This window comes from Mchenga conophoros, linkage group LG22, assembly GCF_057382185.1.
Source record: "Mchenga conophoros isolate Kocher_MC1m ecotype Shallow Benthic linkage group LG22, M_conophoros_male_GT1.1, whole genome shotgun sequence".
NCBI lineage: Eukaryota > Metazoa > Chordata > Actinopteri > Cichliformes > Cichlidae > Mchenga > Mchenga conophoros.
Window position 1 is genome coordinate 4331300 of NC_140546.1, and position 15897 is coordinate 4347196.

Sequence of the window (15897 nt, forward strand, 5' to 3'; positions counted from 1 at the left end):
GTCAATATGGTCATACAGTAATGCATATGTTGAATTTTTTGTCTTTCTAAAGAATGCAACGTCTTCCACCCTCTGGGGGAAGATGAAAGCTCCTCAGTAATGATCAGGAGCTTGCCATTGTAGAAATGGTTACTGCAAATAATGCAATAAAACTGCGTGAAATTCAAACTAGAATTGTGGCGGACCATGAGATATTTGACAATATCGATAGAATCAGCCTCACAACCATTACGCGGACATTGTCCAAACACAGAGTGCGGATGAAGCAGCTCTACACTGTTCCCTTTGAGAGGAACAGTGAGAGGGTCAAGGAGCTACGACGACAATATGTCCAGGTATAGTGTATATTCAATCCAATGTCCAGTTCTATAAGCTTTGCACTTTGCAAGTAGGTAACCTACACAATACTAGGTTACAGTACAGTATGGTATACAGTACTAACATGACTTACATAAACTTTGTTTCAGAGAGTTATGGAATTGGAGGCCAACCAGGCCCCTCATGAATTCATATACATCGATGAGGCAGGATTCAATCTGGCCAAAAGGCGTCGACGTGGACGAAATGTAATTGGAAAAAGGGCCACAGTTGATGTGCCAGGACAGAGAGGGGCAAACATTACCATGTGTGCAGCAATTGCAAATGCAGGATTACTCCTTCACAGATGTCAGGTTGGACCCTATAATACAGAGCGCTTGCTTGCCTTTCTCAATGATCTCCACCAGCGCCTGGTTCCATAGCAGGGTCAGGAGGGTGAAAACATGAGGACCTTTGTAATTACCTGGGACAATGTGGCTTTCCATCACTCGCAAGCAATAACAACATGGTTTGAAGTCCACCCAAGACTGGTAAGTCTCTTCCGTCCACCCTATTCACCTTTCCTCAACCCCATAGAGGAGTTCTTTTCTGCATGGAGGTGGAAGGTTTATGACCATCAGCCATATGACCAGATGTCCCTCCTTGAAGCCATGGATGTTGGCTCCAGGGACATCACAATTGACGATTGCCAAGGGTGGATCCGACATACCGGGCGGTTTTATCCCAGGTGCATCGACTTGGATAACATCAGATGTGATGTTGATGAAAACATGTGGCCTAACCCTGAAGATCGCAGAGATTAGATGCAAATTTTTTGCCTTTTTTTAGCCCCCCTCCCCCTCCCCCCTTTTTATCTTGGCTTTTTGCTGTTGTTTTTTTGTTCAGAATGCTCTTGTGTGTTTCATGGATATTTTGTTCACTGTAAGCAATACTGTAAAACTTTCTCTGTCCTATCATACCGTGTTTCTACTGTACCTCCTGTGGTAAACAGTAAAGAAACAAAAACTTGTTTGCTTTTTACTGGAATGCTTTTGAATGTGAACATTACTGTACATGTGGACATACAGTTACCAACCAAGACATTTCTGGTGTCAATATGGTGGATTGCATGTTTCGCATGCAAATACCTGTAAAACTGAAACATAAAAGTCTATGCAGTTTTTGTAATGTCAATAATAGCCAGTATTTTGAAACAAGGTGTACTTTGATTGACTGCATGTACCTTGTGAGGTGAAAACAAGTGTTATTCTTTGACAGACTAATTTCATTTTGAGTCAGATTTATAGTGTTTTTGTACAGTTAGTGTGTGCAGAGAAAGATGTGTTCTGTTTTGAAATGAAGAGTTAGTATATATTTAACAAAATGTATTTTTGAGAAGAAAATTATCCATTTGGCCAATTGTGTTTTGTAGGTGTGAGTCTGTGTTAAGAGTTTAGAAAAAGTATCTGAAGTATGGGTAGGCGCTTGTTAGCGATTGAAAAAAACTGTATTGTTTTTATACTTGAGCACCTCTGCTATACAACAACTGGTACAGGCGTTATTGTTACTTGTTGTGACGGAGTTACACCGTCCCGGGCCGCAGACAGCTGATCTGGGCGCATACACGCACCACCACCATTAGTTTCTACAATTACCGTGGCTGCGCGTCTTTTCGTCGACCGGGCAGATAAACAAAAAGGGGTGAGAGGTATATTTTGAGCAGCGCAGAAGGTGGCCAACATATTTTCCCACTTACCTTTAATAAAGCCGGTCGCGGAGACTAGCTGTGATCGCCGATTATACGGGGGTTATGCAAGCCGATGGTATGGTGTTCTGGGGTTCAAATAGTGGGTTTGCGCGCGCTTGAAAGGTCACGTGAACTGCATTATTTTTTTTGTTTGTTTTTTTGTTATTGTGAAACACTGTAGGCTGCCTGGAATTGGCCATAAATGTCTGTATATACATATATGTATTGTAGGAATACAGCTGGAAATAAGCTGAGGGGGAAAGATTGTTTGGTAAAAGAAATAATAAAGAGATGACTATTATGCCTAGTGGGAGGGGTCATGGGGTATAAAAGAAGGCTGTCAGGGCCTACTTGGGTTCTTTCAGTGAGATGTTACAGAGAGGGTAACATGCAGACTGTGTTTTGTATATAGATATTTGTTTTGTGTTGACTTAAGTTAGTTTCCTATTTTCTTTGTAAATAATCTTTTGTGCACCTGGGAGGCCGGCAGAATAAATTATCCACACTGAATGCTTCCTGACTACGCCTGCATTTGTTCGGGAGAAGTTTAGGAGAGGACCCCGCGACATATGGTGTCAGAAGTGGGATTGCTAGTCGGAAGAGGAAAACGCGCCTCCCAGTTAAGCGCACAGGGCTGCGGTCCCAGCAGCATGAGCTTCCAGTGGAGAAGACAGCAGAGGAGCTGGCATGGGACACAGTGCCGGCGTCATCTTCTTCAGCAGAGGAGGAGGAGGAGGTTTCCGGCAGGATTTTTCCAGAATTGCCTACAGCTTCGACCTCAGCACGTGACCCAAATGGAGAGCTGATTGCGATGATGAGGGACTTCCTGGCGGGACAGCAAAGGAGAGAGGAGGTTTTTTTGACAGAACTCAGGGGGCTGAGGACTGTTTCCCCTCCCAACGCTCAGCTGCATTCAGATTTTGCTGGTCAGCAAAGTCCAGCCCAAGCACCAGCCGGAGCAAGCACCACAGCAGCAACGGCCACGCCAAGCACCGCAACAGCAAGCAGCCCCAGAATGGTACTGCCTACACCTGCACGTCAAAGAGGATACCGGGATCCCCCAGAGGAGGTTCCCTCTCGTCAGTCACAAGCAGTGATCAACAGCCTCAACCAGTCAGTCTCAGAGTGGATGCGATCTGCTGGGCCAAAAATTCCACCCTATCAGATGGGGGAAGACATTGAGAACTATTTGTTGCGTTTTGAGCGAGTTGCCAAAACCTGGAGATGGCCAGAGAGTGAATGGGCCTGTCGTCTGGTTCCACTGCTATTGGGGAAGGTGTTGGAGGCCTACACTGCAATGGATGAAGAAAGAGCCCATCGTTATGAAGATTTAAAAGCGGCGTTGCTAACCAAATTTGACATTTCCCCTGAGACGTGTCGGCAGACGTTCCGGTCCAATACAGTTCCACCTGGTGAGAGCCCCACTGAGACCTATTATCGCCTGAAGGGCCTCTATCGGCGCTGGATCCGACCAGAGCAGCATACTAAAGAAGAGATGGGAGAAGCTATCATCTTGGAGCAGTTAATCCGGGTACTTCCAGGGGAGGTGAGGACCTGGGTGAGGGAGCATGAGCCAGCAGATGGATTGACCGCTACTAAGCTGGTGTCACAGTACTTCAATGCGCGTAAAGGAGCACCACCTGCATGCTCATCTGGGACGCCACAGCGACCACCACTCCCATCATCGGGTCTTCTGAAAAGGGAGAGCAACCCAGAGCCACCAGAAAACCCCAAGTCATCAAACTTACGAGGAGCGGGTAAGGACTTTCTTTGTTATTATTGCGGCTGGAGATGGAGCCCACAAGGGTCCAGCCAGTGGATGTGCAACGCTATAAAAAAGTAAAGGTCAATGGTCAATGGTCTGCAGGCTACTGCTTCTCTGGACACTGGTAGTTTTATGTCTTTAATTAAGCATAGTTTGGTACCAGTGAACAGTGTGGACTATAGCAGACAGGAAGAAGTTTTAAGGGCGATCGTGGCTCAAGAGTTGGGAGTTCGCCTTGTAATCGGAAGGTTGCCGGTTCGAGCCCCGGCTTGGACAGTCTCGGTCGTTGTGTCCTTGGGCAAGACACTTCACCCGTTGCCTACTGGTGGTGGTCAGAGGGCCCGGTGGCGCCAGTGTCTGGCAGCCTCGCCTCTGTCAGTGCGCCCCAGGGTGGCTGTGGCTACAATGTAGCTTACCATCACCAGTGTGTGAATGGGTGGATGACTGGATATGTAAAGCGCTTTGGGGTCCTTAGGGACTAGTAAAGCGCTATATAAATACAGACCATTTACCATTTACCATGTGTGCATGGTGATAAACATCCATACCCAAAAGTGGAGGTAACAGTGACTATTAATGAACAGCCATACCTGTTGTCAATTGGGGTGGTACAGAACTTGCCTGTAGAGGTTATTCTGGGGATGGACTTGCCTGTACTCATGGACTTGCTGCAAGAAAAAGAAGAACAGTGGACAGAGACTGATGTGGGGGATAAGGGGAATACTAAATTAAACGTGTCTGGCCCAGTGGTCACTAGAGCCCAAATGAAGGCTGGATTCCAACCCTTGCCAGACGTTGACAGTACTCTGTGCGAGGGTGGCACTAATGGGACAAGAAAATCCCGCCGCCAACGCCGCATTGAGAAGTAGCTATGGTCAAAGGGGCCGGACACTAAGAGCATGAAATGGGATGTACCAGAAAATATCACTTTGTTGCAAAGGGAGGATGAAACGTTGAAAGTTTTCTTTGCTAATGTGACTGAAGGGGGAACTGGGAAATGGGGAGGGAAAGAGAAGTTCATTGTTGACAAAAATGTGTTGTATGCAGTTGACGGTGACCACCAATGGCTTGTGATACCTTCTAGTTGTAGACCCCTCATTATGCAATTAGCACATACCCTCCCCTGGGCAGGTCATCTGGGTCGCCAAAAAACCTATATGTGAGTTAGCTCACGTTTCTTTTGGCCATCAATGTACACAGACATACAAAAATATTGCCGTACATGCCCTACCTGCCAGAAAACTTGTCCAGCTCGCAAGTCAGACAGGGCCCTGCCACAGCCACTTCCGGTCATCTCCACCCCCTTCCGTAGGATAGCTATGGACATTGTGGGTCCTCTGGTAAAAAGTAGTCTGGGTCATCAGTACATTTTGGTGGTGTGTGATTATGCGACTCGTTTCCCAGAAGCGTTCCCCCTGCGTGCGTTCATGGCACCCAATGTTCTGCGTGCACTAGTACAGCTGTTCTCCCGGGTGGGGATACCAGATGAGATTTTGACCGACCAAGGGACTAACTTTACCTCTAGGTTGATGCAGCTCTTCCACAACCAGCTAGGCATCTCTGCCATCAGGACGTCACCCTACCATACACAGACAGATGGGTTAGTGGAGAGGTTCAACCAAAATCTGAAGAGGATGCTGCAGAAGTTTGTGTCAGACACTGGGAAAGACTGCGACCAGTGGCTACCCTTCCTGCTGTTTGCGTACAGAGAAGTTCCCCAGGCTTCCACTGGTTTCTCACCATTCGAGCTACTCTATGGTTGGGATGTGCAGGGGCCATTGGATCTCCTCCAGAAGGGTTGGGAGTCTCCTGCTTCTGCTCCAAATGATAAAGGAGTGGTGCAATTTGTGCTGGAAATGAGAGATCGGTTGGGGAGATACCATGGAGAGGTCAACCTGCGAGACGCTCAACGAAGCCAGAAGACCTGGTATGACCAACAGGCCCGGCAACGTGAATTTCAACCTGGTCAAAAGGTGTTGTTACTTCTCCCGTCAGCCAACAGTAAACTTCTGGCGAAATGGCAAGGGCCATACACAGTTCTTCGCAGAATGGGGCCAGTGACCTATGAGATTCATCATCCTGAAAAGAGGAAACCGAAGCAGACTTACCATGTGAATCTCCTGAAAGAATGGGAAGAGCGTGCCCACCAGGCCCCTGCGAAAGCTCTGATGGCAAGAAAAGTGCCAAGAGAAGGGAAGACAGAACCCGAGCAGGGAGCCGATCCGATGTCTCCGGTGCTGACTCATCTTACCCCACAGCAGGCTGCTGAGCTATTCCAAGTCCTTTGGGAGACTCCATCTCTGTGTTCAGTTAACCCCGGCAGGACCACCCTTGTCGAACATGTGATACGCCTAAAGGATGGACATCCCATCCTCCAACGTCCATACCGGGTTCCACAGCACCTAGTGGATAAACTGCGACAGGAGGTGGAGAAGATGCTGGCTATCACTTGGGGTGATAGAGCCGTCCTGCTCAGAGTGGTGTAGCCCGGTGGTCATCATCTTCAAAGATGGCTCCCTACGCATCTGCATTGATTTCCGGAAGCTTAATTCCATTTCAGAGTTTGATGCCTACCCCATGCCTCGAACCGAGGATTTGCTGGAGAAGATCGGAGCGGCCAGGTACATCACCACCTTGGATCTTTGCAAAGGTTACTGGCAAGTGCCACTGGAGGAGTCTTCTCGACCGTACACCGCCTTCAGGACACCTGCCGGCCTGTTCCAGTTCACGGTGATGCCATTTGGCCTACATGGGGCACCGGCCACCTTCCAAAGGCTGATGGACAAATTACTACAGGGGTGTGACCCCTATAGTGCCGCCTACCTGGATGATGTAATGATCTTCAGCAACACCTAGGAAGAGCATCTGCAGCACCTGTCCGAAGTCCTGAGAAGAATCCATAAGGCAGGGTTGACCCTCAACCCCTCTAAATTCGAGTGGGCACGGCAGGAGACCCGCTACCTTGGCTACCAAGTGGGCAGAGGTGAGGTGCGCCCGCAGATGGATAAAATGGAAGCTATCCAGAACTGCCCTCGGCCTCGCACCAAAAAGGAAGTCCGGTCTTTCCTGGGGCTGGTTGGCTGGTACCGAAGATTTGTGCCCCAGTTTGCAACTATTGCGGCCCCTCTTACTGCTTTGACCAGCAAGGACCAACGGAATCCTGTCACATGGACAGCGGAATGTGAACAAGCCTTCAAAGGGCTGAAAACCTGCCTGTGTACGACCCCAGTTCTCAGGAGCCCAGACTTCAGGAAGAGATTTCTGGTCCAGGTGGATGCCTCCAAAAGTGGCCTGGGAGCAGTGCTGGCCCAAGGGGACCCTGGAGAAGAGCATCTGGTCCTATACCTAAGCCGCAAGCTGCTACCACGGGAGACCAACTACTCAACGGTGGAGAAGGAGGCCTTGGCCATTAAGTGGGCACTGGAGAAACTCAGGTATTATTTACTTGGAAGGGAGTTTGAGTTGGAAACTGATCATCGAGCGCTCACCTGGATCCATTCCATGAAGGACCATAACAGCCGACTGACACGCTGGTACCTTTCACTGCAGACTTTCAGATTCACCATCCGTCACAGACCAGGCAAGCTCAGTGTAGTGGCAGATTATCTCTCCAGGTTGCCGCACAACGCCAACCTCTGGGTGGAAGGGGATGATGTGACGGAGTTACACCATCCCGGGCCGCAGACAGCTGATCTGGGCGAATACACGCACCACCACCATTAGTTTCTACAATTACTGCGCGTCTTTTCGTCGACCGGGCAGATAAACAAAAAGGGGTGAGAGGTATATTTTGAGCAGCGCAGAGGGTGGCCAACATATTTTCCCACTTACCTTTAATAAAGCCGGTCGCGGAGACTCGCTGTGATCGCCGATTATACGGGGGTTATGCAAGCCGATGGTATGGTGTTCCGGGGTTCAAATAGTGGGTTCGCGCGCGCTTGAAAGGTCACGTGAACTGCATTATTTTTTTTGTTATTGTGAAACACTGTAGGCTGCCTGGAATTGGCCATAAATGTCTGTATATACATATATGTATTGTAGGAATACAGCTGGAAATAAGCTGAGGGGGAAAGATTGTTTGGTGAAAGAAATAATAAAGAGATGACTATTATGCCTAGTGGGAGGGGCCATGGGGTATAAAAGAAGGCTGTCAGGGCCTACTTGGGTTCTTTCAGTGAGATGTTACAGAGAGGGTAACATGCAGACTGTGTTTTGTATATAGATGTTTGTTTTGTGTTGACTTAAGTTAGTTTCCTATTTTCTTTGTAAATAATCTTTTGTGCACCTGGGAGGCCGGCAGAATAAATTATCCACACTGAATGCTTCCTGACTATGCCTGCATTTGTTCGGGAGAAGTTTAGGAGAGGACCCCGCGACACCTGTGCTCTTTTTAATCCAGCTGCTGAGGGATCCATTGCCTTTAATAACCTCACACAGCTCCCTTTGTCACTGTTTCCTCCTCATGTCCTTACAAGACATGTTTGGACATGTTGCAGAATCAATATATGTTATTAGTGCTTATTTTCTGATTATATTGTTTTTTGTACTTTTTAATAAAGTCTTTTATAAAGCAAGGCCAGCTGTGAGAGAGAATTAGGTCAGAGGGTGACAGGTCGCCTTAGCAACCGAGGCTTCAGTAAGGGGAAGTTACGAAACAGGAAGTTTAGTGCAGAGCTGCAGAGGCATATTAATAAAATACAGGAAACCAGACAGAAAAAGCGGAACTAGTAACACAGAAGGAGTTGTTTTTATCGAAACTATGTGTGACGTGGAAAGGACCAAAATAACACCTATATGAGACACATTGTTGGCTTCTAGAGATTTTGCAACTGGCTTTTGGGCTTTGTGGGGTCTCTCTCTTCTGGAAGATGATTGAATAAAGAATTATAAATGTTTGGACCACTCCTGAGTTGGGTTTTCTCTGTTCTATCATGGGGATGAAAAAATCAGGTTTAATAGACAGTAATATATGATGCGTAATAATTTAAAAAATCCATACGCATAAAACACACACACACATACGGTGACATTTTATACCTTCTCCAGAATACTGTATATACTACGGCCACAAGTTTTCATCATGATGCTGATCCAGAATCCTTCCCTTATTATTTAATTCTAGTGCTATAAGTGTCATGGTCCTGGGTCATGTGACCCAGTGCTTTGTGTTAATTATTATTATCTTATGCTTTAGGTTATTCTGGTTATGTCTTTTGCTATGATTTCTAGTTCCTAGGTTTGGTTCCCATGCTCCCTCTGTTCCAGTTCAGTCAGGTCTCTGTGTAAAGCCCGTGGCTGTGTCCCAATTCAGGGTCTGCACGCTTGAAGTATGTGCACTACGGTGCGTACTATGAGTACGAGAAGTGCGGAAGTGAGAGGCTTGTGAAATGGGACGGTCTAGCCTGCGTCGCGCTGTTCAGGTTGCCTAGCAACCATGATACTAACCGCGAGAAAGATTTCATACAGCTTTGTGTGACAGAAATGAAGGAGAAAAAATGTCTTGTTGGTCATTCATTTTTGTCATGACATCACTTTGATTAGTTGAGTATCTGAGGACTGGAAATATATATATATATATATATATATATATATATGTGTGTGTGTGTGTGTATATATATATACATATATTACAGCAGTGAGCTTGAACTTCAAGTTCAAGTTGCAGTTATTTATATTTCCTATCACCTTAAATCTTCACTCAAAAGTGTATATACAGATGTATTATACATAAGAGACAAATATTGTTCGTTTAATATGTTGGCATTATTAAATTTGGCTCAATGCTTACATAAAAGAAAATGTACGAGCTGTGAAAACTGTGTCTGATAGAATGAAGAGTAGACTGATATATGAAATATTCCTTTATTGGGTGAGAAAATCAGACCATGTCATAACTGCTTTAAGTCATACAGAATAGATATTAGAGCCTTAAACAGGCTGACGTCTGCTAAATGGGTCAAACTGGGCAGAAAGTAAACAAACACATAACATCCTTATAGAATATGATGTAACACTATAGATCAACTTAGCTCAGAATATATAGAGCATATAAACAAGTACAGCAATATGATGCAACAAACACAGCAGCTACTGATCCAAAATACTCAAAGCTTCATAGAACTGAAACCAACATTTATTTTTACAGACTTTAGGTTTCTGAACATTAAACTTGTTGCTGCCTTTCACAGTGTGTAACTTGAAGGCCTGAGTACTTTCTCCCACACTGAAAACACTGGGATGATCACATTATTTGAACATTACCTAATAAGACTGATTCAGCACAGACAGTTAGTTATGTTAAACTTTCCTAGCAGTCCTTCACAAACAGGGAACAGTCTGACTATTCTCTCCATCTGTCAGCAGACAGGGTCAAAAAAATCGGATTTGATGAGCTTTCGCCTGCAGTGTGAACGTAGCCTTAGTTCTGTCTTCGCCATCCTCACTTTTTTTGTGTGTTTTCACCTGTTGGAATAAAAGCTCACTCGCATCACAGCCTGTGCCTGAATCTTGGGTCCTTCATTCATAACACCATGCAGCTTGCCTCAGAAACCGTGACAATGAGAATAAAATGAGACTAAAAAGTAAGTAATAGTAATAAATATAAAATAATGTATTTGTGATGATTCAATTTTTTTGACTATCCACTCTGTGCATAAGAAATGTTGAAACTGTAGAGATACAAACATTTTGCTGCTGTAAGATCAGCATTTTGTCATGTTTGAAATATTAATCTAATATAATGTGTTTCTGGCACTTTTCCCCTGCAACTTTGTGTCTTTGTCTCATTTTCTCTGTATCTCTTTGTACAACTTTATAGTGACAAAAAAAGGCTTTCTATTCTATTCTAACTTGCATGTTTCTGTCAGTCAGATGATTTCCATAGAGAGGCACTTTGCATCAGCAGCACCATGCTCCAGTGCTCTGGGAGAGTTTATAGTCCTGAGAGTTGAACACTGGATGACTGACAGCTGTCCTTCATCACAACAGAAGCCACAGAAATCCTCCTCATCAAAAACATGACTTTGATCTGCGTCCTCATCTGGACTCTCCTCTGCTGCTGCTTCACAGGTAAAGTCCAGAGAATCAAACTCCTCTCCTCTATCAACATCTGTCCCTCTGAAATGAAGCCCACAAAACCATGAAGCTGCTTTATGTTTTTGTCTCTGTGTCCTCAGAGTCCAGAGGACAGATCACAGTGACTCAGCCTGGAGCAGTGAGCTCTGCTGTGGGAGGAACTGTGAGCATCAAGTGTACGACCAGTCAGAATGTTCATGTTTGGAACAACAACCATCTTTTAGCCTGGTACCAACAGAAAGATGGAGGAGTGACTGTTGTTCTCCACAGTATAGTGGCATGCCACACGTGTAACGCACATTACAAAAAAAAAATCAAAAAACAAAAAACAAAACACACACGGAAAAGGGTGGAGTGCCCACTCCGGGTCGGGGATGAGTTCCTGCCCCAAGTGGAGGAGTTCAAGTATCTCGGGGTCTTGTTCGCGAGTGATGGGAGAAGGGAGCTGGAGATCGACAGACGGATTGGGGCTGCGGCTGCAGTAATGCGGACGCTGCACCGGTCAGTCGTGGTGAAGAGGGAGCTGAGTGTAAAAGCGAAGCTCTCAATTTACCGGTCGATCTACGTCCCTACCCTCACCTATGGCCACGAGCTGTGGGTAGTGACCGAAAGAACGAGATCGCGGATACAAGCGGCGGAAATGAGCTTCCTCCGAAGGGTGGCTGGCCTCTCCCTTAGAGATAGGGTGAGAAGTTCGGCCATCCGGGAGGGGCTTAGAGTAGAGCAGCTGCTGCTCCACATCGAAAGGAGCCAGCTGAGGTGGTTCGGGCATCTGGCAAGGATGCCCCCTGGGCGCCTCCTGGGCGAGGTGTTCCAGGCATGTCCCACCGGGAGGAGGCCCCGGGGCAGACCCAGGACACGCTGGAGAGATTATATCTCTCGGCTGGCCTGGGAACGCCTTGGTATTCCCCCGGACAAGCTGGAGGAGGTGGCTGGGGAGAGGGAGGTCTGGACCTCTTTGCTTAGGCTGCTACCCCCACGACCCGACCTCGGATAAGCGGATGAAGATGGATGGATGGATGGATGGATGGATGGACAAAAAACAAAACATGTGGGGAACCTCCTCCAGATGTCACTGTTGGTGTTTCTGGAGTCAACAAACATAGTGTATATTATTTCATCAAAAGAAGTTAATTGGTCTCCATCACCCTCAGATTTACAACCAATCATGGGGTAGATGAAGGTAATGACATGTTCTGTTACCAACAGAAAAATGGTGAAACTCCTAAAAAGCTAACTTACAATGCTGACACTTGAGCTTCATGACCTTTGACCTCACTCACACTTCACAGAGGTTTTAAGTTTCTTGGAACCTTATCCCAACTTCACATAAATAGGATTGTTAGAAAGGTGTAAAAGTACACAACACACACGATGATTGTGCTCACTATTATTGCGTTTTACTGACAGTTATGAACTCAAGGAACACAGTCTGTTCCAGTCCAGCTCTCCCCGTCCCCGCTCGACTCTGTCTTCACTATATAGAGAAACAGAAAGAGACAGCGTCATCAGTCAGTCGCCACCACCTGTGGCTCACCTGCCTCCCGGCACCACCCCCTTGAGCTCACTGTACCACTCCTCCCCTGCAGATGAGCCAAGGACCACACCTCCGCCACAGAAGGCAAATCAAACATACCCATTTTGGCTCTCTCTGTTATGGACACAGATGTACAGATTTGTATACAGAGTAGCATGAAAGACTCAAATGTAAGCACTCAGTAAGGTGCAGTAAAGTGCTGAACAATCATAAATTCTAAACAATCAGTTGTTTGTTTCTGCTCATTAAATTCTGTAAGAATTAGAAATGTGAAGGTCCCAAGTTCAGTCTGAGGATTTTACCTCCAACAGCAGCTTTTATCCAGGTACATGTTCTTGAACTTAAAGTGTCCGTGATGATAACAGAGATTCTATCATGATGGGTTTTATTACTTAATTTTATTCATTTGAATAAAGCTGGAATTCAGTTGTGTAATTGTTTGTAATTCGTGATTAAAAAAACATCAACAGCAGTGAACAACGATGCTTGATCTGCCCCGCTGTTACATGTCACATGGTTGTGATCATAGCTACAGAAAGAGGTGTTATAGGTATTGCTGTCAGAGATAACAGCCTCGTTTAAAAGATACTGATTGTGTCTTTTTGTGTTTTATAAGAAGTCCTTTGAAGCAAAGAGCAGTGACTGTACCTCCACATGTCTGAGCTCCTCACTCACTGAGACTAAGCTCAGCTACTCTACAGCATGAACCTGTGACCTCGTTAATTCATATTTTAAATTAATCCAGATATATCCTTACTAAATATTATGATAAACATGTGAATCCATCAATGAACCATAAAACAAAACATTTAAATAATAGAAAAAATTTTGGAATAAGAATATTCTGAAGAACAAACTGATATATCTGCTCAATACTACGATGGATTGAATCATTCCTGATAAACAGCATCATCAGATTGATTCAAGTCAGTCAGATGATTTCCATAGAGAGGCACTTTGCATCAGCAGCACCATGCTCCAGTGCTCTGGGAGAGTTTATAGTCCTGAGAGTTGAACACTGGATGACTGACAGCTGTCCTTCATCACAACAGAAGCCACAGAAATCCTCCTCATCAAAAACATGACTTTGATCTGCGTCCTCATCTGGACTCTCCTCTGCTGCTGCTTCACAGGTAAAGTCCAGAGAATCAAACTCCTCTCCTCTATCAACATCTGTCCCTCTGAAATGAAGCCCACAAAACCATGAAGCTGCTTTATGTTTTTGTCTCTGTGTCCTCAGAGTCCAGAGGACAGATCACAGTGACTCAGCCTGGAGCAGTGAGCTCTGCTGTGGGAGGAACTGTGAGCATCAAGTGTAGGACCAGTCAGAATGTTTATAACTCCAACTATTTAGCCTGGTACCAACAGAAAGATGGAGGAGTTCCTAAACGTCTCATTTACCATGCTAGCACTCGAGAATCAGGGATTCCAGCTCGTTTTACAGGCAGTGGATCAAACTCTGACTTCACTCTGACCATCAGTGGAGTCCAGGCTGAAGATGCAGCAGTTTATTACTGTCAGAGTTTTCATGTTATCAACGGTCAGTATGTGTTCACACAGTGAAAAACAGTCGTACAAAAACCTCCCTCAGTCAGACTGAACAGAAACTGAAGTGACTGCTGCAGCTGGAAGATACTGCAGAGACTGATACAGTTCACTGAGGACACACACACACACACACACACACACACACACACACACACACACACAGAGTGAAAATGTCATTGTTGCTAAAGGAAAAGAAAGTTGGAAATATATCATTTATTTTTAACAAATCATTTATGACCTTTGACTTCTGCTTCATACCAGCTCAAATAAATCTCAATTTCTAAATATCGATCATTATCAAAAATCATATTTCTGTAAGAAAAAAAATCTAACACTAAATGAACTCACCAAAAGTCAGTGAGTCATAATTATCTGCACAATTTAGCAAATACTTCAAATAGAAACTTTAAGTCCAAATCAGTCAAATGATCAAATTTCCATCTTTTCTTTCTCAGGTTTTTAGATTTTCTCTTTTTTGCTCTTCAACACTGCCATGGTCCAAAGACCTGTTGACTTCCTATTCATGTTTTTGATTATTAATATGATTCGTTTCATTTATTTTCTGTTTTCCAGTCGCATTTCTTCGTCCCTCTGTTCCTTATGTTCTGTCAACCCGTGTCTCAGAGCTATTCTCTGGTTCCCTGTTTTATTTGGATTCTGCGTTCTGTGTGAGTGTATTCGTCATGTCTGATGAGGTTCAGCTGTGTCTGCCTTCTGTGGTGTATTCCCTCGTTACCCTCTGTGTATATTAGTATGTGTTCTAATAATAGCACTGACACATGTTCACATTCCTCAAATTGAGTTATTAATATTTAAACAGGTTATAGTCAAAGGTCAGCTGCCAATCTCAGAGTTAACCAACTCTGACTTTAAACTTAGGAGTTAAAACTGCTTTGTTCCTGAAAGCAGTTGAACAAATTGAGTTGAGATGGAATCTTGAGCTCTCAGTTTGAGAACAGATGAAGGAAAATTTATTGAACTGTTTACCTCGACTTAAGCACATACCTGTGTACTGAACAGCCCTCGTCAGTGGATCCCAACACCAGTATTTGACAGTAACAGGTGAGCCTCAACTTTAATTGGTAAAGAGACACCATGAGAACTGACATTACAATACTTTTATTTTACAAAAGTCAGCGTCTTTCAGTTCAAAGTTTGTTAGGCAGCTATTGCACATTTAAAACAACAACACAAACACAACGCAGCAACAAGAAACTATGCAGTATATTATAACCGAATACTTAAACATGACTGCACAACAACCTTTCAAAAGAACATTTGTAGATGAATTGTTATTTTCCTTCCAATACTTGAAGCATTTTCTGAACATCACTTTTTGGTGCATGGCTTGTTGCATGCATACCCCACCTGTCTTAACGGGACTATAAATACAACTATATACAGTCACATTTGTAAGAACAAACAACTTTTATACTAAACACTTTTAAAATGTACAATTTTGAAGAAGCCCAGGAGCAATCCCATTTCAGAACACTTAGAATAACACACTTCCTCCCAAAAGGCCACAGGTTTCAACCACAGCTTTCCAGCATCAGTTCATGTAAATGCAGCTACAGCTTTCCAAATCCCAGGAATCCTTTTAATGCAGTGTTCATAAGATCTTTAAATTGATCCTCGTATGCAACTCCTGATCATAAAAGTCTATGTTGCAGGACCCCAGTGGTGGAAGTAAGTCAGCCCCAGTTATAAAGACCAGCAGCTCTTCAAACGTGTGGTCCACCTCTTGCTCTGTTAAAATACATACACCTAGTAAATAAAGCGTAATGTGTAGGTTCATGAATAAAAGATTTCTAATCAGTTACACTGACTGTTATGTAGAGCGGTTGCATTAATGACAATTTAGGAGTCAAAAACAGGTTGTTAGGCAAAACTAATATTGCAAAGCATCGTATAAAGAAAAAGCAAAGC